Here is a 19,883-nt window from a genome sequence, read left to right as displayed (position 1 = left end):
TCCCCTAATTTCCAGCCGGAATGGCCAGTGTTCAGGGATGGTTGGACCTAGTCTTAATCAGGATATGCACCACTACTTCATGATGCAACCCTATACCTGCTTACCTGGGAGTAGGCCCCATTGAACTCTGCAGGACTTACTTATAAGTATACATACAGAATTGCACTGTGTGAGATCAAAACCAGTACATTGGGTTAAGCTCGGGAGCAGACTGGTAGCAACAAGTGTCACAAAGAGTAGGTAGAATGTGAATATTTCAATTTGTATCTGTTAATAGCTGGGCTTCAGCATTGTGCACCAGCAGACATTTCTGGACTGCCTTCAAGGGCAGCTGCAAATCAAGCATTTTAGAATAATATGTCCCATTTCCTAGCAGCTGTCTCAAGTGCTGTGATGGGTTCCAAGAGTGAAAACCAGGCAAACATCCAATGACTGAAACCTGTCAAGTTTCTTTGTAGACTATTCTCCTTTCGCCTTCCCCTCTTCTTCCTCCTCCTACTCCTCTTGCAAGAATAAACTTGAATTTGTTCATGCTAGTGTGCATTTGGCTACTAAAGCAGAATGTTTTAGATTATACATAAGCTGCTGGTTAAAGTGTCCCTATGCTCTACTTGACATTCCAAAATGTATCATTGTTATTCTCTCCAGATTTCTCATTCAGTCAGAGCACTGGAGAGGTTTATATTTCCCCTTTTGTATGCTTGTAAACTTGCTTCATTCTTGCAAGATCAACCAAGCAGACTTTCACCTCACATTTTTGGAAGTCTAGTCGAGAATGACTTATTACCTTTCAGAACCACACCTGCAAAAAGTTGTGTATTCTGAGCATTGCTAAGATAAAGATAAATGCTACAATTACCCACCCCAACCAATCCTTTCTTCTCTCCTTCCTGCCCCTCCTAGCTGGTAGGGATGAGGTAGGAATATGATTCAACTCTCAAATCTACCTAACTCGCACTTTCTGAAACGTGAACCGAAGCACAGGCCTCTATGAAATTTGTGTTTCCCCAAATTTTGCAATGCAGTCCCCCCCCAGTAGTGTGTACAAAAATGCATATGTTAGCGTAAAATGTGCATAAAGTGCAGATATTGGCCAAAAATATATACAAAAATGCATTATTTTAGGGACTGTGGTTTTGAAAACAAAAAGTGTAATTAGGAACTTTACTTTTAATATAATATAAAAAGTGTAAACTGATGTTGAATTGGGAAGAAAGGAACTTAAGATAGAAAATAAGAGAAACTGAGAGAAACCAAAAATGGCAGATTCACCAATCCCTATCTGTTGGTGAAGATAGTTTGAGATGCATAATTATTTGTAAAGCCAGTTGGAAAAGCAAGCAATATTATGGGAGAAATAATGACCAAAAGTCTTCAGATGAAGATTTTGATTTCCCCCCTCTCTTACAGTCAGAAGCCTTCCCCCTCACCATCAAACTGCATCTGGCATTCCGATAATTTTCACATAAAATCCGGATGCTTGCCAAATGCGAGACTACTGTACTGTATGTTTATAACAGTAATTACTTTTATGGTAGCTATGTGGAGCAAAATGTATTTCCTAGCAACTTATGGCCCACATAAACTTTACTGCTGTCCTATTAGTATAGTGAACGGAAATGGAAAGCACGAGAATAGCTTCCTGTATTATTTATTTTATTTTTTGAAATGATTGGTATGAGTAGCTGGGCTGATTATTTTTATGGCATGATTTGAAAAACAACATCTAGATTTAGAGCTATCCTACATAATGCAAACCCCCAACCCCCCACTTTGATGGCAGCAATGCATAGCTGAAATGAGAATGAAAGGGTTCTGTTGGAAGTGACTTTTCAGTCTAGCTTGCACCCTAGGCAGTATTTTGCATTCTCACTTTGGTTCTGCGAGAGTGTGTGTCTTTGTTTCTGTGAACTACTTTTAAAATCCTACTAAGATGTGAGAGCACTAAATAAAATGGCTTAAATAAGGGACATTGCTGGGTCATTAAAGGGCTCAGAATGCAGGGCCATGGCAAAAAAGTTGCATAAAATTTCCTTATCCGTGTGTGTGTGTGTGTGCACGCCCCCCCCCCGGAGAAATTAAGAAATTAAGGTGATTGTTGGCTGTGATTTCACCAGCATTGCGCTCATAGGAGCCAACTCCTAGGGGCCAAGGTCCCTTTGCCTTCCCCATGACATATTTGAGGGGGCTGTCCCCCCCAAAGTTAAAGTGTATTGCCCTTCAAATGGTGTGTGTGCACTGTGTCATGTGATTGATTGTGCAGCACAGGGCTTAACCCCCCCCCAATATTTTATTCAAGTTGGCACGCCAGAGTGCACCCAGTTCCCCTATAAGAAAAGTAAAAAATAAAACTCTCTTAGGTTTATGAGAATGGTAGGAAGGAGCAGGAGACCTGGGGTCCACTACGGAAAGATTGGAGGTTCCAGGGTGGCATACTTACCTCTAGCCATTCCTATCCTCAAAACAACCCTGTGAAGTAGATTAGTCCGAGAGTGAGTGACTGGGCCAAAGTCACCCAGCAAGCTTTGTGTCTGTGTAAGGAGTTGAACCTCGGTCTCTCACATCTTAGTCAAACACTCTAACTGCTACACCATACTGGATCTCTTACAAAGCAGCAGCCATAACACTGAACACCTGTTGAGCAGAGGCACTGAGCCTGTGTGGTGCAGAGAAGCCCCTGCAGAATTTGATCCGCTGCTGTCAGTGAGGGGGGGGGGAGGGAGAAGCTGTATGTTTAATTAGGGTATTTGACCCAAATTAAGCAATAGACCTGCCTTGAAGTTATTTGCAACTGGATAAAGACAGGGTGGTGCTGTGGGTTAAACCACAGAGCCTAGGCTTGCCGATCAGAAGGTCGGTGGTTCGAATCCCCATGATGGGGTGAGCTCCCGTTGCTCAGTCCCTGCTCCTGCCAACCTAGCAGTTCGAAAGCACGTCAAAGTGCAAATAGATAAATAGGTATTGCTCCGGCGGGAAGGTAAACGACGTTTCCGTGCGCTGCTCTGGTTCGCCAGAAGCAGCTTAGTCATGCTGGCCACATGACCCGGAAGCTGTACGCCGGTTCCCTCGGCCAATAAAGAGAGATGAGCGCCGCAACCCCAAAGTCAGCCACGACTGGACCTAATGGTCAGGGGTCCCTTTACCTTTACCTTTAAAGACAGGGTGGGTAGCCTCTCAGTCATCCTGCTAGGGCCCTCCTAATTGGATCCTTGGGACAGATGCGGAGGCGGAGACTCAGCACACTTCTAGTGGAAACAGCACAACAAACTAAAATACTAGAATTCAACAGCGGCAATTGTTCATGTTTCAAAGCTATCCTTTCAGTTAACAGTATACATGCTAATAACTTGCGGGGAGGGCCCTCAGCTGCACCGGGCCCTAATACAGTGTATGCCAATAATTCTGCCCCTGACCAACAGGCTAAACTGCTGCAAGGCACTCTCTGCCCTCAATGCCACCTGTGCATTAAGTGACAGTAAAGGAGCCAGGAAAAACCCCAAGCTATGAACTTGCTCCTTCAGAGGGAGTGTGACCCCATCTAGAGCAGGCTTCACACCACTCAGCTCAACAGAGGAACCACCCACTAGCAGCATCTCAGTTTTGTCTGGATTAAGTCTCAGGTGGTTTTTGTTTTGTTTTGTTTTGCCTTTCAAGCTGTCCATGATCACAATCCAGCACATCTACTGCCTCACCTGCAGAAAATGAAAAGGAGAAATAGAGCCGCCTGTCATCAGCCTACTGATGACAATGCACTCCAAAACTCCGTATGACCCCCCCCCTCAACATTTTCATATGTAGGTTAAGCAATGTGGGGGCCAGATCTGACTCTTGCGGGTCTCCATGCTGGAGAACCCATGCAGCTAAGCAGTGCTCCTCAATAATCACTTTCTGGAGTTGACCACCGAAGCAGAGGGGGGGGGGGGACCACCACATTACAGTGTCCCCAGATACTCAGCTGAGACAGAAGACCACTAAAGTTGATGTTGTTGAAAGCTGCTAAGACATCAAAGAGAATCAACAGGGTCAGGGTCCCCCTTTCTCACTCCTCCTAAAAATGGATCTAGATTTTTTTTCTGAGTCCTTCTCTTATGCATTCTGTACTTTCCTCCACTTCTCCCTCTGTTCACTCCCTTATTATATATACATTTAAAATTGGCCACTCTATCTCAGATACATGAGGAAGGAAAGCATTTTCCATAATATTAAACCTTTGGATTATATGACAGATATCCTCTCCATCTTCCCCTTGCCCTGAAAATGGCTTCAACTGAACATGTAAGAAGCAATAAATTTTAGGTGCTGTTTATTTGTGTTTGTGTTGCTTGGGCTTTTGGCGGCCTGAGCTCTCCCCCATTCCCCTCTTATCAAATCCCAAGGACTCCAATCTTACTGTTTAATAATGAAATGTGGTCTGACTTTCTCACATAATTATTTGGTTTCAGGACTCCTGTGAAAAATATTAGGTTGTTACAAGACATAAAATGAAGAGATTATTAATACACCGTAGATGTATCAAGGAAATCCTTGATGGAAGGTTTGTTACATTCAGGATCTAAGGTAGCACGTTCCTTTTCTAAATGTGATTCCTTCCAACAGCAGGAACCTGGAAGATCTTTACCTTCTCACAGAGCAGTCCTTTACTCTTGAAACTTTATAGTCAAGCTTGATCCAGACCAAGTATATGGCAGGAGCCGGGGGAGAGCATTCTAGGCCTCTTCAGGCATTCAGAAATAATGTGTAAATATCAAATTGGGGATGAAAAAGAGGCAGGCAAACCAGGTATGCCCATTCCATTCCCAGCCTTCCTGTGTTGAGCAGGAAGATCTGAAGGGGGCTTCTACGTGTGTACAGCTGAACATGAATATTCAACCGAACGTTCAGACCTTGCAAATAAATTTGTGAAGGACAGAGATAGAGTGGGTGTATCTGCTGTGTGCATTTTAATATTGGGCCTGTGTTGTGTCGTTTGCAATGTTTATAATGATAGCTTTATTCTGAAGTGCCTTGAGCATCTAGCATAGGCAGAATATGCACATAACACAAAGTAAATCACAGAAAATGTGATTTATACTAAAATACCGCGATTATTTCATCTGCAAAACTAGTCCTGGTGGATGAAAGTTACTTTCATTTTCTAAAATGTTCCTTGATGGCAAAGCAACTGGTATCTTTAGTTTACCAAATAAAAAATGTAGAGCCAGGAAGCAGAAATGTATTGTGGCGCTTACCCATAATACACTTATTTCAATAAATAATTTTCCAGATGCTGGTTTCATGCGTGTGACTGACCTGAAGTGGATTAAGAGAGAAGAGGCTAGGTCAGCTGAGACACTAGTTGTTTTGGCATTTGTATCTTCACCTATGCATTAGTTTCTCTTGGTCTGCAGTGATATTCCAGAAACAGCGTTCCACTACTTGGTAACAGAAGGCAAAGGAGCCCTGTCTGCTCTGCTGGGTTGTTGAGTTGCTCCTATGAGCTGAAGGTTGCTTAGGGGAATGGGAGATGTATTAGAGGGCTATCTTGAAGAGCAGCAGCAACAAATTCATCCTCTCATTGCTCAGATGCATACTGTTGATGCAAATGAAGAGAAAGCTTTGACAAGTAGTTTCCACACACCCTTGAATTTGTGCCTCTGCTGGGAACTCTCAGCAGGAAATCCTCCACATGTTTTCCTTTAATGTACAACAACTTAAGAGAACTGTCTCATTCTGATTCAAATATCTGCATGTAGCAGTAACATAACCTAAGCAGGGCGATGATAAATGTCACTGCCGATAAAAGGAACACAGTGATTCGACTGGAGTGAATATTCAGCCATATAACACTGAAAAGAAGAAATCTTAACAATCAACACTCGAGGGCCCTTTAAAAAGAGTAAGTGTGGCTACATTTTTGGTATGCTGAAAAAGGAAACTCTTGAAGATGTTGAAACGATTCCTCTACATCCCCAAGGAGCAGAGCAAGGCTGTTACTGGATGCTTTACATTACTCTGCTAATTCTGGCTTATTTTAACGGGAACAAAAAAATCTGGTTTACTTTAACAACAAAACTGTAAGTAAGTTTTTTAAATACACAGTTTTTACTTTGGCACAAAATTACGTGGCTAGGGTTTTTGCATGCAGAAAAAGTGTTTTATGCACTCTGTGAAAATTTTGTGCCCTTTCTACAATACGACTATAATTAAAGTTTTGGTTTGTTACCCGTAACTATATTTGAATTCTTAATTACCATTTCCTGCTTACAAATATGTATACAAACAGTCACATTTTAATAATTAAGGTGGTTGCATATTGCTTTGCGGTGCTAAAGACTACAGGTTCAAATGTCATGAAAAAAATGAAAAACCAATTTGTGGCATTTTGCTTAATGTGTGAAATAAGTCAAAACAATTATCCCACAAATGGTTTGAAACAGTAGAAAGCACAGTCTTTGAACGTAATGCATTGAACAAGGTACTTGTGTTACCATGTTTTGTTTTGTTTGCCTGTAGTTTCTTTCTCAGAACTGGAAAGAGTAAAGAAAAAGAAAAAAGATGATTCAAGAAAACCATTTTCATACTTTTATATACAGTTTCAAAGAAGGGGCTCACAAAAATGAAGTTTTAAAACAGTATTTGTTGCATACACACCCAGCTCCAGCATTGATGATTTTAAAGTTTTGGCTGAAATGAGCCATGGAACCAGTTGAGTGCTGATTCACACCTGTATTTTTGAGACAGTAAAGTCTCCTGAAAGTGATGATGGAATCCAGTTTTCCTATGGGTGGGTACAATCCTGAAAAACTGAAAAGTTACTGCCTCTGATTAACACACTAAAATAAATCAAACATTGCTTGTTTTAATCTAATAAAGTATTCACTTCAGCACTTGGTGTGCCACTAAAATAATGAAAGGTGGTTTCAATAAGACTATCTACTTAAAAGGGTATGCGAGAAAGGTAGGTGTGATTTGGGTGGGCAGCTGGACGGATGACAACTGAAAATTAAGAAAATATGCACTCTTACATAAAGCATGTGGTTTTTAGAGCTTATAATTATGGTTACCTTGATTTTTAAAAATTTTTTAATGACTTGGCAATGAAAGGAAGTTGCCGGGTATGATTTCATATGAATGCCTTCAGGAATAGATTTGTGCCAAGGCCAGGGCATAGACCTGAAAAGGACACTAACCTAGTAGCAAACCATTGCCCCCTAACCCCAAGCAGAGCACTTCCTACTGCTCTAATTTTAAAGAAGGCAGCCTACCCCCAAAGCAATAAAACAATCCCTCCCTTAGTATTTCCAGGGCAGTTGTCCTTTCTGTCAGGGTCCAAACAGACATGATATTACATTCATGCATGCATGGAAGGTATCTGTTTCCTCTTTAACAATAGCAACTGGAGGTGGGCAGCTGGACTGAAACCATGGAGTACGTGGAGTTTAACCCATTACTCCCTATACTGTCAGACATTGGACACCCCCACCCTGAAAGTGCCCTTTGCGTTGGAAGGGGAAGGGTCCATTGGCCCCAGCCAATGTCACTAACCAAAGGCAACATTCCTACTATACTGATAAGAGCCAGACTTTGCTTTGCAGTGCAGGGGAAATTCCTTAACACCTCAGCATGGAATTGGCTCAGTGTATGGCATGTTTAGGCTAGTGGTAGCCAACATGGCGTTTTTCAGATGTTGCTGGACTCAAACTTGCATCATCCCGGTCCCTTTCACATTCTGCCTGGGGCTGGTAGGAATTGTTGTCCAGCAACTTCCTGGGTGGTGGTTTTCCCTTGGTTTAAGCCTTTTCCGAGGAAAATAGCCAAAATGATCAAAAGGTCCTTTAGCTTCTTTCTCATGTGCTTTCTGCAACCTGCGACTGTTGTTAACAAAGGACAGAATGTCAAAGGGAACTGAGATAAAACACACATCCATACCAATGTCGGTTTTACATATGCATTATAGACCAATATAAGAAAAAACTGATTTGAGCCCTTTGTGCTTACCGAATAGGAGGAGTCTTTGAGTAAGAAAGCTTTGAAAAAGCTGAAAAATTGGAAAGGTGAAATGGCACATAATAAGGATGTACATTGGGCCACACAGCCTTCTGTTCTGGTGGGGGCACTGATTTGCAGGCAGAAGCTATAGCTCCCATGATAAGGTTTAGCTGAGCCAAGGCACATAAGCCCTGTCTGTAGAAAACAGCTGTGGTACACAAATATGAGGAAATGTAGCCTTTATTACTAATCCACACTGTTCAGTCAAGCCTGAAGATATTCTTCCTGCTTCTATAAAATCTCTGATGCGTTTTGGGTCTTATGGCCCTTTTCCAAGGGCAAATAACGTAACTTTGGAAAGCTCTGTTCAGTGTTTGCTTGAACTCACAAGATGAACTGGAGGATTGAGAGATATTAATGAGGAATTTCTTACCAATTGTGCCCTGCTGAAGCTAAAAGATGTGTAATCCATACTTCTGCATGGAATGCCTTTTACATTAACTTCAGTGTCCAGGACATCTCTGAGCATGCTTGCACAGGTGGAGACATCCCAGCATTGAACTGAACTGGGTAGCATGCACATGCAGGAGCTGCACATAAGTTTCTGTTCTTTGGCTGCTATTTTTATTTTATGCATTCTTGCTAGAACAGCTTCCCCCACCCTGGTGTTCTTCAGTCCAGTTGTTTTGGACTTCAATGCACACCATCACCAGCCCACATACCCACTGATTGGAGCTGGGAGCCACGCGCCTTGCTGCCCCTGTAAAACCAGAAGCAATACACCACGAGGGGGGAAAACGATCCAGCAGTTCAGATGGAAAGTGGCTGCAGAGCAAAGCCATGGATTGCGTGCCCCCTGGAGGCCTGCCCCTTTGCTCACTCGTGATTTGCTAATTCAGCAAGTGGGCGGGATCTATTTCCCAGGCAGTAAACTCAGCATGCAGGCTTTGTTTGCTGCCTAGGAAAGCATATGCAGGGCAGATTCCTCAATGCAGGGAGGAGAAAGAGGTGGTGGTAGAGTATACTGCCACAAACTGGCTGAAACGAAGCCCTGGTCCCAGTCAGTGTGGCCAGTGAGTGGTCAAGGATATTATAGTAGTAGTTCTCAACAACTGGAAGGCGCCACAACTTTCAGCTACTCCTGGGCAAGTGTGCTAGCTGGGGCTGTGTGGTGAAGTCTCAGAGTCCTCTCTGGGTGCAGGCAGGAATGTAGTGTGCAGGCACTGCAATGTTTCTGAACTGTGGCCAGGTTGGGTGCAAAGGAGGCCTTGCCTGGTCAGCAGAGCAACATTTTCCACTTCCTGCTTTTGAGGCTCCATTATCTTAACTCTTCCAGCCCAAATTTTCAGGCTTTTAATGTTTAATAGGTTATTGTATTTTAGTGTTTTGTTGGAAGCTGCCCAGAGTGGCTGGGGAAACCCAGCCAGATGGGTGGGGTATAAATAAATTGTTATTATTATTCTGAAGCCCCGGAGAGAGATATGTTAGGATATTTATTGTACTTGTGTACAGTAAAGGGTAAAGGGACCCCTGACCATTAGGTGCAGTCGTGGCCGACTCTGGGGTTGCGGTGTTCATCTCGCTTTATTGGCCAAGGGTGCCGGCATACAGCTTCTGAGTCATGTGGCCAGCATGACTAAGCCACTTCTCGTGAACCAGAGCAGTGCACGGAAATGCTGTTTACCTTCCCGCCGGAGTGGTACCTATTTATCTACTTGCACTTTGATGTGCTTTCGAACTGCTAGGTTGGCAGGAGCAGGGGCCGAGCAACGGGAGTTCACCCGGTTGCGGGGATTCGAACTGCCAACCTTCTGATCGGCAAGTCCTAGGCTCTGTGGTTTAACCCACAGCGCCACCCGCGTCCCCTCCCAGCTACTAGTCTGACACTAATCACTACACCACTCTGGCTCTCAATGAACACATTTTCCAGGTCTAGATTTGGGTACAACTGCCCACAGCTATGGCCTACCCTACAGGCAGCTTAACCATCAACAACGGAATATTAGGACTCAGTTCTCTTTGGACTGGCTTGTCAATTTCCTGCAGCTCCCAGAAGAAGAAAACCCCCAGAAAAACTTGGCAAAAATTCCCAAGCCAATCTGTGTATTTGGGGAAATGTTGCCGCCTCCCACCAGCCCATCAAGAATACTCTCTTTCCTTACCTTGAAGGTATGTGTGTGAGGGAGAGAAAGAAGAGCAGGAGTCCTGCCTCTCCTATGGTCCCTGATGACTCAGTATGCTGTTTGTTAACTAGCACTACAGGCAATGGATAGGAGGTTTGGTAGAATGGCTTGCAGGGGTGGGAGGAAGGCTGAGGGGAGAAGGATGCTGAAGCAGATGTTGGGACTCTTTGGTCCTCCAGATGTTGCTCAAATTCAGCTGCCATCAGCCCTAGCAAACAGAGCCAATGGCCAGGGATGATCAAAATCTGGTTCAGCAAAATCTGAAGGGTCAAAGGTTCCACACACTTGCCCTCAAGTTTCCTTCCAAACCTGAGTTCAGTGAAGATCATCAGCATCTCTAAGAGTGATGTGGGTTGTTGTTGCTTTTAAATTGAACTGGAAAAGTTTCAATTTGTATTGGTAAAATTGGAGTGAGTAATTTAGCATGCTTATTTTCACCAAAGCTAAAACTTCTAAACTGCCAACCTTGCCTAATACTGATTTGCGATTGACATCCATTCATTGTTACCAGTTGAACTTATGGAACATAATTTTCCACAGAAAAACAAAGCCCTGGGAAAAAATTCCACCCACATTTCTGATCTCTAGCCCATTAAACTGTTGCTTTCCCATCTGTTTAAGCCCTGCAGCAACAGTTTACCCTCCTGTGCACAATTTCTCCATGCATTCACCACAAGACAATTTTCATGATTTGTTATTATATGTGTCACAAGTGGAATATGTTAGAGAATAATATTTCAGTAATGCAGAATATGTGCCAAAGTATTGCCATTATACTGCACTTGATTTGCAGAAATGAATATTTAAGTTGAAAGGTGGGCATTATTGCTTGCAGTTAAGTTTTGTGGCAGCACTAGCGCAATCTGGGAATTGGAAGCAGTAATGAAATCTTTTTGGAAGCAACAGGTTAACAGTTGAGAAATGCTGAAAGAATGCTAAGAGAATCCTTGGACATAAACATATATCTACAGTATATGTATATATGGATATTCATGCTACTATAGCGGCTGGGCAATTTATCTCTAATAAGAACCCATTGCATTAAATAAATTGCAAGTCTGTTGAGTCGCATTGGGTGTTTTTGGATTGAGATGGAGTCAGTTGGCTTCACGATCAGAGCACAGACGCGGAATCCTATTATTTTCTTAATTAAGAATTACTGTCAGGAACACTTAACAGTGGCTTATAATGCCAATAATCCAATGCAAAATAGTTGTTGTTTTAGCTCATAAGCAGTATGTTGTGGCGTTAACCCCAACTTCACCTTTGTCAGCTGGGGTAGCTGTTGGACAATCAGAAATGTTTGTTTCTCGGGAGGTCATTTTAAAGTTGCAGTTTGTTTGCATGTGTGAATGTATATATTATCCCTATCTCTTTTTTCACTTTAAAATTACTGTTGGAGAGAAATGCAAGATCTTTTACTTGATAGTGGTCAGAATTTAAAAGAGTTGTGCTGACTGGAAAAAAAAAACCATTCACTTCTTTTGTTGATCTTGCACACTGATGCACACGACCTACTAATGTGATTCTTGGCGTTCCATACAAAGCCACTCATCCGTGCTGGATGTGAAAGCAGCTTCCTGGTCTGTACATGTGCTGTGTCGCATTCCTCTGGTTTTCTAACAAAGCTTTTAATTGGTATGCTGTGACTAATGAGCATGAAGTCCCAGAGGAAATGGAGCAGAATTTTCTATTATCCACCAGGATGAACTTAGCACATAGATTATCAGGGCTTCAACTCTGGGATAAATCAGGGTCAAAGTCTCCAAATACAGTGCAATAATAATTGAACGTTTCTTTCATAAAATTACACTAATCAATTTTAGCTGAACTGTGTCATGCATGGACTACCCTGAGCAGTGCCATGTATTGACCTTTTCAGCAAGAAAGAAATGTTTTACTACAGTTCATAGCAGTGACTTTGTGCTGAAAATATTGGCGTTGTCTTCTTCTTCTTCCTCCTCTTCCTCCTCCTCCTCCTCCTCCTCCTCCTCCTCCTCCTCTTCTTCCAATTTTTGGCCTGCCCACTGAAGTCACTCCTCAGTATTACCGAAGCAGAATTGATTATCCTTTTCAGAGAGAAAGGGCTGCAGGCTTCAACCACTTGGAGTTTGGTGGGAAGTAAAGCTGCAAATCACAGAATCCAGGGAAAACCCTCAGGTGAACTTGTGTCACTAATGACAGGCCTTTCACCACAGGGTGTGCTGTTCATTGCTGCCTTTCTGGATTGTGACCAAAGTCTACTTTTCCTCTAGTCCAGTTTCCCAAAGTTGAGGCTCTACTCCTAGTAATGTCGCATAATGAAATGGACATGTTTGCACTTAGTGAGTGAATCAACTTAAATGCTGTGTTATATATAACTATAAGCATAATTGTGTTTAGTAAGTATATGCACACTATACATTAGTATAGGTGCTGTACACCATGCTTATGTGGTTTGATGAGACAAAAATTGGGGTATGCTGTGTATATCCAGCTTTTGGTGTTAGTGGTATAGTTCTGAGCACATTTCCCACTCCCTTTCCAATATAGACTCTTAGTCTTATCACATTCCTCCGGAAATTCAGATGGATATATTGTTTGTTATACGGGGTAGACAGGAGGCAAACACCAGAGCAAATAAAGCTATGAATTGAATATTTGTGGAGCCCAGAAGGTGTGTAACTTCATTTTGTACAGTATTAAAAACTCAACAGAGATTTGAGAATCCTTGCGGAGGTTCATGTGGCTGCGCTCCTGAAACCTTGATTTGTGCCTTCAGTTTGTTTACAACAGACATTCACGCTACCAGTACAAACCAGTCAGCCCCGTAAATTATGCTAACTCTTGAGTTACTTATTTATCCTAATTATTAATTCAATAGTGTCCAGTAATGTATCTCCATTAGCACCTTGTAAACTAAAGTCCATTGATCTGATAGCTTGTGGCTGTTGGAAGATTCCCAGCTTCAAACCATTTTTGCCCGTTTTCCTTGGCAAACTCTTATGAATGGCATTCTTCCAGTGAGTTACCTAACTGGTCATAAATAGGTGTGACTAGAGGACTGTCAGCTCAGAAAGTAAAGTGGGTGCTCACAGGAAGTTGCATTTTCAGTGCTTTGGATCTTGCAGTGTATTTTTAAGCTTTTCAGTTAAAATCCTTGACGTAGATTTTATGTAAAAAAAAAAAAAGTAAATAAATGCAAAATTTTAACTGGATTCAAAGTGCTGGAGGGAAATAGTTATTCTTTCCTTTCATGTTAATAGGGGCAAGTACCTAAATGATCAAGGTCCATTTGCTTTCTTTTTTATAAGCTGTTGAAGGTCAGGACTAGTGATCCAAATTATGATGAGAATGCAAAAGAAAGCTAATGGCAGTCTTGCGGCCTTGGTGCCTCTATTTAGTGTGACTGATGTTCTCTGGCACAGGTTATTGCACTCCTTGGTCCAGTTTGAGATGTTAATGCTCATCAGATATCTCATTGTGGCCAGGGTTTGCAAAACCTGGTTCATAGTTAGCATGCATTATGGTTACAATAAGTACTGTACACCTGTAACTCATGACCATGGCTGTGGGGAGGGGCTGTAGCTTCAGTACATACTTTGCATGCAGAAAGTCCAGGTTAAAACCGTGGCATCTCCTGGCATGACTGGGAAGAGGTCTGCCTGAAAACCTGGAGAGCCAGTGCCAGTCAGTGTCAACAGTACAGTGGTACCTTGGGTTACATACGCTTCAGGTTACAGACTCTGCTAACCCAGAAATAGTACCTCGGGTTAGGAACTTTGCTTCAGGATGAGAACAGAAATCATGCTCCCGTGGCAGCAGCAGGAGGCCCCATTAGCTAAAGTGGTGCTTCAGGTTAAGAACGGACCTCCGGAACGAATTAAGTACTTCACCTGAGGTACCACTGTACTGAGTTAGAGGGACCAATGATCTGACTCCGCACAAGGCAGTTTCTTCTGTCCCCCCCCCCCATGCTGATGTTGTCTGTGTTCAGATGTAACACTAAACTGGGGTTTAACATTTCATGAACAAGCCTTGGGCTCACAACTGTGCCTCTCCCCTACAATTCCAGTATAGCTGTGAGGAGAAGGGCAGAAGTTTTGATTTCCATTTCCAAGTACAGTGGTACCTCGGGTTACATACGCTTCAGGTTACACACTCCGCTAACCCAGAAATAGTGCTTCAGGTTAAAAACTTTGCTTCAGGATAAGAACAGAAATCGGGCTCCGGCAGCGGGAGGCCCCATTAGCTAAAGTGGTGCTTCAGGTTAAGAACAGTTTCAGGTTAAGAACAGACCTCCAGAACGAATTAAGTACTTAACCCGAGGTACCACTTTAGTTGCCTTTTGTCATTATGTTCAAACCAGGACAAACTTCAGATTGTGGGTTCTGGCGTTGGCCTGTTTCCCTAAGCCATAGTTAAGATCAGCTACAATTCCAGGTCCACACATAACAACAAACCATGGTCAGTTGAAAATGAAATGATATTTCCTCCTCACAGCACTGTCCCATGATGAAGTGGGGCAGGAACTTCCAAACCCTGTTATTGCCAAGGAGATGGTAGTGGCAATTACCACGTGGGAAAGGAGGGGCTGAGAGTAGAAACAGCAGACCCTGGTGTAAATCACTGCTATTCAGTGTGTGATGAAAATCCAACCAACACACTTCATTGTAAAGCAGAAAAGAACATGATTAGGTCTTAAATGAGCACGCAGCTACTCTAATGGGGATGCAATGACCTAAAATTAGAAATAAAAACATTTTTCAGTAGGTGCAAATATTTGTAATATAAATGTGTAGCTGATGTATGTTAAGTTTTTTTTTATGATTTCACAGCTGGCTTCAACATCCTCACGTGCAATGCTATTGATTCAGGGCTGCAATCTTGGCATATTCATGCAGAGAGCAGCAATTCAACATACAAATGACCTTGCTCAGTTTTAAAAGGAACAAATGCTATGGAAGGGCTTGTAGTGTGTGGCAGGATGTTTAATCAGTTTCTTTGCTTTAAGGAACAGTAGGAAGGAAATGGTGTGTTAAAGATTGTAACTCCTTATGCATCTTAACTGGCCGCATCAGGATCTTAGGACAATGGGAGATCCATCCCCCCCAAAGGAACTTCCTACAGCCCCCTCTATTTTTAGATACTTAATGGCATTGTCCCATCACTGCTAACTGTTTTTCTTCTCTGCTTCCTACCCCGCCCCCCGTTTTCTGTCTTCTGGTTGCCCTTTTAAGGTCTTTCCCTTTTGTTTATATCCAGGATAAATTATTTACATTACCAGTTGGGTGCACATTTTCACAAGGGAAAAAGATAAAGTACACATGTGTAAATCCACAATCTATCAGAATGTATCTTTAAAATACGACAGTAAAGGTAAAGGTAAAGGGTCCCCTGACCATTAGGTCCAGTTGTGGCCGACTCTGGGGTTGCGGTGCTCATCTTGCTTTATTGGCCGAGGGAGCCGGCGTACAGCCACTTCTGGCGAACCAGAGCAGCGCACGGAAACGCCGTTTACCTTCCCGCTGGAGCAGTACCTATTTATTTACTTGCACTTTGACGTGCTTTCAAACTACTAGGTTGGCAGGAGCTGGGACCGAACAACGGGAACTCACCCTGTCGTGGGGATTCGAACCGCCGACCTTCTGATCGGCAAGTCCTAGGCTCTGTGGTTTAACCCACAGTGCCACCTGCATCCCTAGCTACGCTTAAATGTTTGATTATTGGATGTACCATTACCCTGTTGGAAGTAGTCTACACTTTTTATCTTCTTATCATTTGAAACTATCTAGTGAGGATACCACTAGAAAGAGATTTAGGAATAAATTGTTTATTTCTGAACGTAATACAGGCTGTCATGCTACATAGTGTTTCAGAATCGTTTCAGAATGCCATGGTTTTGATATTGTGAGTAGGCATCTCGTTTTGATAGAAACAATTTTCAAGTTAGCTTGGACTAACAGTGTATACGTACTCCGAATCAAGTTCTACTGAGTTCAGTCGAATGCAAAGATGCAATAAAATGCATGAAATTCGCACTAAAACACTGGTGGATTTTATGGGGATTCCTAAAATGAAAAAAAGAAAGAAAAGAAAACTGATGTGGCAAACCAAACGCAAGATTGGAAAAATGAAAAACCAAAATGGACATATTCACTCATCCCTACCCCTGAGGCATAAGAGAACAAGTCTTTGCTCTTTTCTGTGTGGCAGCCCTTGAAGTGTTTGTTGAATGACTTTGCTTGTGTCAATCATTTAATGCAGTCCTCTTCACCTTGTGAATAGACCTGGCAGTCCATTTCAGGAGGAACATTGGAGAGGGAAAAGTTGGGTTGAAGCATTGGGTGGGTGGGGGGCGGGGAATTTTTATTGTGTCTAGAGATTGGATAAAGAGCTCTGTTTGAAATAAAACTGTCCAGTTGAGTTACAATGTTTGTGCTTTTCTTTATGTTACGTTCAAGTGTAAAGAAGGCCAAATGCGTTTTTTTTTAAAAGCAACAACATTTAAATAGTGTTAAAGGGAACATCAGCTTCCCAGTATAGAAATAAACTTGAGGAGTTGCTTTTGTGTGTGACATAATCATAATCATCAAGAAAGGGAGCCGTTGTGAGTTGTTTTAAATGTAATTGTTATAGTAAAACCCGGTCATGCTTATCAGAACTCAAAACCTCAATACGTTAATAAAATGTTTATGTATTGCATGCATTTGGTGGTAGTATTTATTAATTATGTGGCAGGTTGCCACCTTTTATCCTGCTGGTTGCTGCTCTTTCTTCCATTTCTCCCCAAAGGCAGATCAGTTTTATATCCTTGCTTTTTAATGACTTTCTTATTTTACTTTGCCAAATATTTGGTGGGGAGTGGGGAGAGTCTTTTCAATATTCCTTCCTGCCCTTCCCAGTGGAGTGGAAAATATCTCTAATGTCATGCTGATTACAGAGCTGTGCTTTCTGGGGTTTCCTGTACTTCATTTGCTTCCAAGTTTCTTCTTCTTTACAGCTCTCCATTTCTTCATGTGGTTTGCACTTAGCTATACTCTGCCTATGCTTCTCAAGTTTCTAGGGACCCCGATAAGAGCTGTGACCCATGGACCTTATATTCCCTTGTTCTGCTCTCTCTCTTGTCTAAACTAAAGCCCCTTTCCACCTTCCGTATGGCCTCTTTGAGAAGTAATACTAAACTATGGTTGAGTGTCTTTCTCAAGCCTTTCCATCCTCTCTCCAGCCCACCCAATTATGGAGATGCTAACTAGGCCTGAGTGTTTTTTGCTGCCACTGCAAAATTCATAGGGAGAGCTGTTTGCATTGGTGATTCAATAGATTAGATTAGATTTATTCTATTTATGCATTGCTTCTCTCAAAAGGGAGTTCTGAAGCAATTTACAGGGGCTGCATAAAATTTACAACAAAATCCATTAAAACAAAACAAGAAGAAGAAGAAGAAGAGTTTGGATTTGATATCCCGCCTTTCACTCCCCTTCAGGAGTCTCAAAGCGGCTAACATTCTCCTTTCCCTTCCTCCCCCACAACAAACACTCTGTGAGGTGAGTGGGGCTGAGAGACTTCAGAGAAGTGTGACTGACCCAAGGTCACCCAGCAGCTGCATGTGGAGGAGCGAAGACGCGAACCCGGTTCCCCAGATTACGAGACTACCGCTCTTAACCACTACACCACACTGGCTCTAAAAGCATTCATCCACAAAATTCGCCCAGGGGCATAAAAATAACCACCCCAGCAATGTAAGGATAAACACCAAAAATAAATGAGCAAACCCTGACCATTAGCAATATCCAAATATCTTTGTTGTTGTTGTTTAGTCATTTAGTCGTGTCCAACTCTTCGTGACCCCATGGACCAGAGCACGCCAGGCACCCCTGTCTTCCACTGCCTCCCACAGTTTGGTCAAACTCATGTTGGGAGCTTCGAGAACACTGTCCAACCATCTCGTCCTCTGTCGTCCCCTTCTCCTTTTGCCCTCAGTCTTTCCCAACATCAGGGTCTTTTCCAGGGAGCCAAATATCTAGGAGAATTTAAAAAAATAAATTGTTTGATGCTGGAAGGTTTACAAAGTTGGTATCAGGTGAACTTCCCAGGGAAGGGCATTGTGAAATTGTGTGGCTGCCACAGAAAATTCCTGTTTTCTCATTGCCATCTTCCAGTTGTCTCTTGGAGGGGACATGCAGAGAAAGACCTCAGATGCTGCATTGAGTAATGAAAATGCAGTGTAGTGAATTTAGGGGGATTTGTGTGATGAGTGTTTACACACTAATGGCTTACAATGCAAAAGAGTTTCTTTGCAGTTGTACTTCAGGGTCACCACCCTATGCTTACTTATTGGAATAGATCAATCTTAAGCTGCAGGGCAAGGCATTTGGATTGATTACTGATTGATGGGTGCCTGGCCCTTTATGGCACAGCCGAGACAGTGGTCTCCATGCACAGAAAGTTCTGCTTGATTTTTCAGATGTACCAGCCATAAAATCGAAACTAGAATTAAAAGTTACTGATCCATTCCCGCACTGCTGTCATCCCAAGTCCTGGTTTCAAGAAACAGCTGCATGGAAAATGGTTGTACCCATTCCAGGGTCCACATCTAATTCCCTAAGCTAAGGTTTTGACAAATGATATGGGCATGGTGCTCCTGTAGAAAACTTTGGAATTAAAGCAGCAGGACAATGGAAAAATTCTAATACATTGGTTTTTACTTTGGAAAGAAGACCAAGTAATTCAGAACGCACAACATCTGCTGAGGAATTCAGATGAGGGGAGAATTTTAGAATTACCTGTAAAGTATAAAGGAGTATAAGGAGTAACATACCTTCTCAAGTCAAGAGCGTGTAGCATACATAAACCAGGAAGCCACCAGCCAATTATGAATGTCCTTTTCTTGAACGTTCAGACATAAGTCTGGAAAGTCTTCTGCATTATTGTGCTTTGTCACATGGGGGGCACCATTTGGATGTTCTGCCTCAGGCACCATATTTATTTAGATCTTGGTGAGTTGGATGTTGTTTAGATGTGGGTGGCACTGTGGTCTAAACCACTGATCCTCTTGGGCTTGCTGAACAGAAGGTTGGCAGTTCGAATCCCCACGATGGGGTGAGCTCCCGCTGCTCTGTCCCAGCTCCTGCCAACCTAGCAGTTTGAAAGCATGCCAGTGCAAGTAGATAAATAGGTACTGCTGTGGCAGGGAAGGTAAACGGCATTTCCATGCCCTCTGGTTTCCATCACGGTGTTCCGTTGTGCCAGAAGCGGTTTAGTCATGCTGGCCACATGGCCTAGAAAGCTGTCCGTGGACAAACGCCGGCTCCTTTGGCCTGAAAGCGAGATGAGCTCCGCAACCCCATAGTTGCCTTTGACTGGACTTAACCATCCGGGGGTCCTTTACCTTTAGAACTGTCTTACACAGGTGAGCAATTCCAGTGGCCTTCCTGCATCTTTGTGCTATTCTTAGTCTGGCATAAATTACTTTCCCTGCCTCTACATCTACTTTCCTGCTATTCCATTTTCTTCTTTCTTCTTTTTCTTTTTTTGGGCCAGTTATACCTCAACCTTGTGTGTATATTTTATGTTCCAGATTTGCCAGCATATTTTGATTGTCAGTCTTACAGCATTCTAAGTCTGTTTATGCAGAAGTAAGCCCCCTGTGTCTAATGTCGTCTATTCCCTTGTAAAGTGTTTACAGACATAATCTCTAGTAAATGATTGTAGATCAGGGATGGGATAGGACATAAAGTAGTCTAAAACTCT

At 42.6% G+C, this 19,883-nt stretch overlaps 1 protein-coding gene across 4 annotated transcripts in view; it reads left to right on the top strand.

Annotated features, from left to right (window-relative positions):
- The window catches only part of KIAA1217, a 356,312-nt gene that overhangs the window by 127,022 nt on the left and 209,407 nt on the right, over window positions 1-19,883 (top strand). The window contains exon 1 of one of the 4 annotated variants that reach the window (XM_081834626.1): window positions 5,754-5,875. The exons of the other annotated variants lie outside the window; for them this stretch is intronic. The gene's annotated coding sequence lies outside the window, so the exon portion shown is untranslated. Of the gene's footprint in view, window positions 1-5,753; window positions 5,876-19,883 lie in introns of those variants that run through there. 4 annotated transcript variants of the gene reach the window in all.

The sequence above is a fragment of the Podarcis erhardii genome, assembly GCF_964252035.2.
Source record: "Podarcis erhardii genome assembly, chromosome: 12".
Lineage (NCBI taxonomy): Eukaryota > Metazoa > Chordata > Lepidosauria > Squamata > Lacertidae > Podarcis > Podarcis erhardii.
Note: the sequence above shows the minus strand (reverse complement) of the source record. Positions and strands in the feature narration are given on the sequence as shown.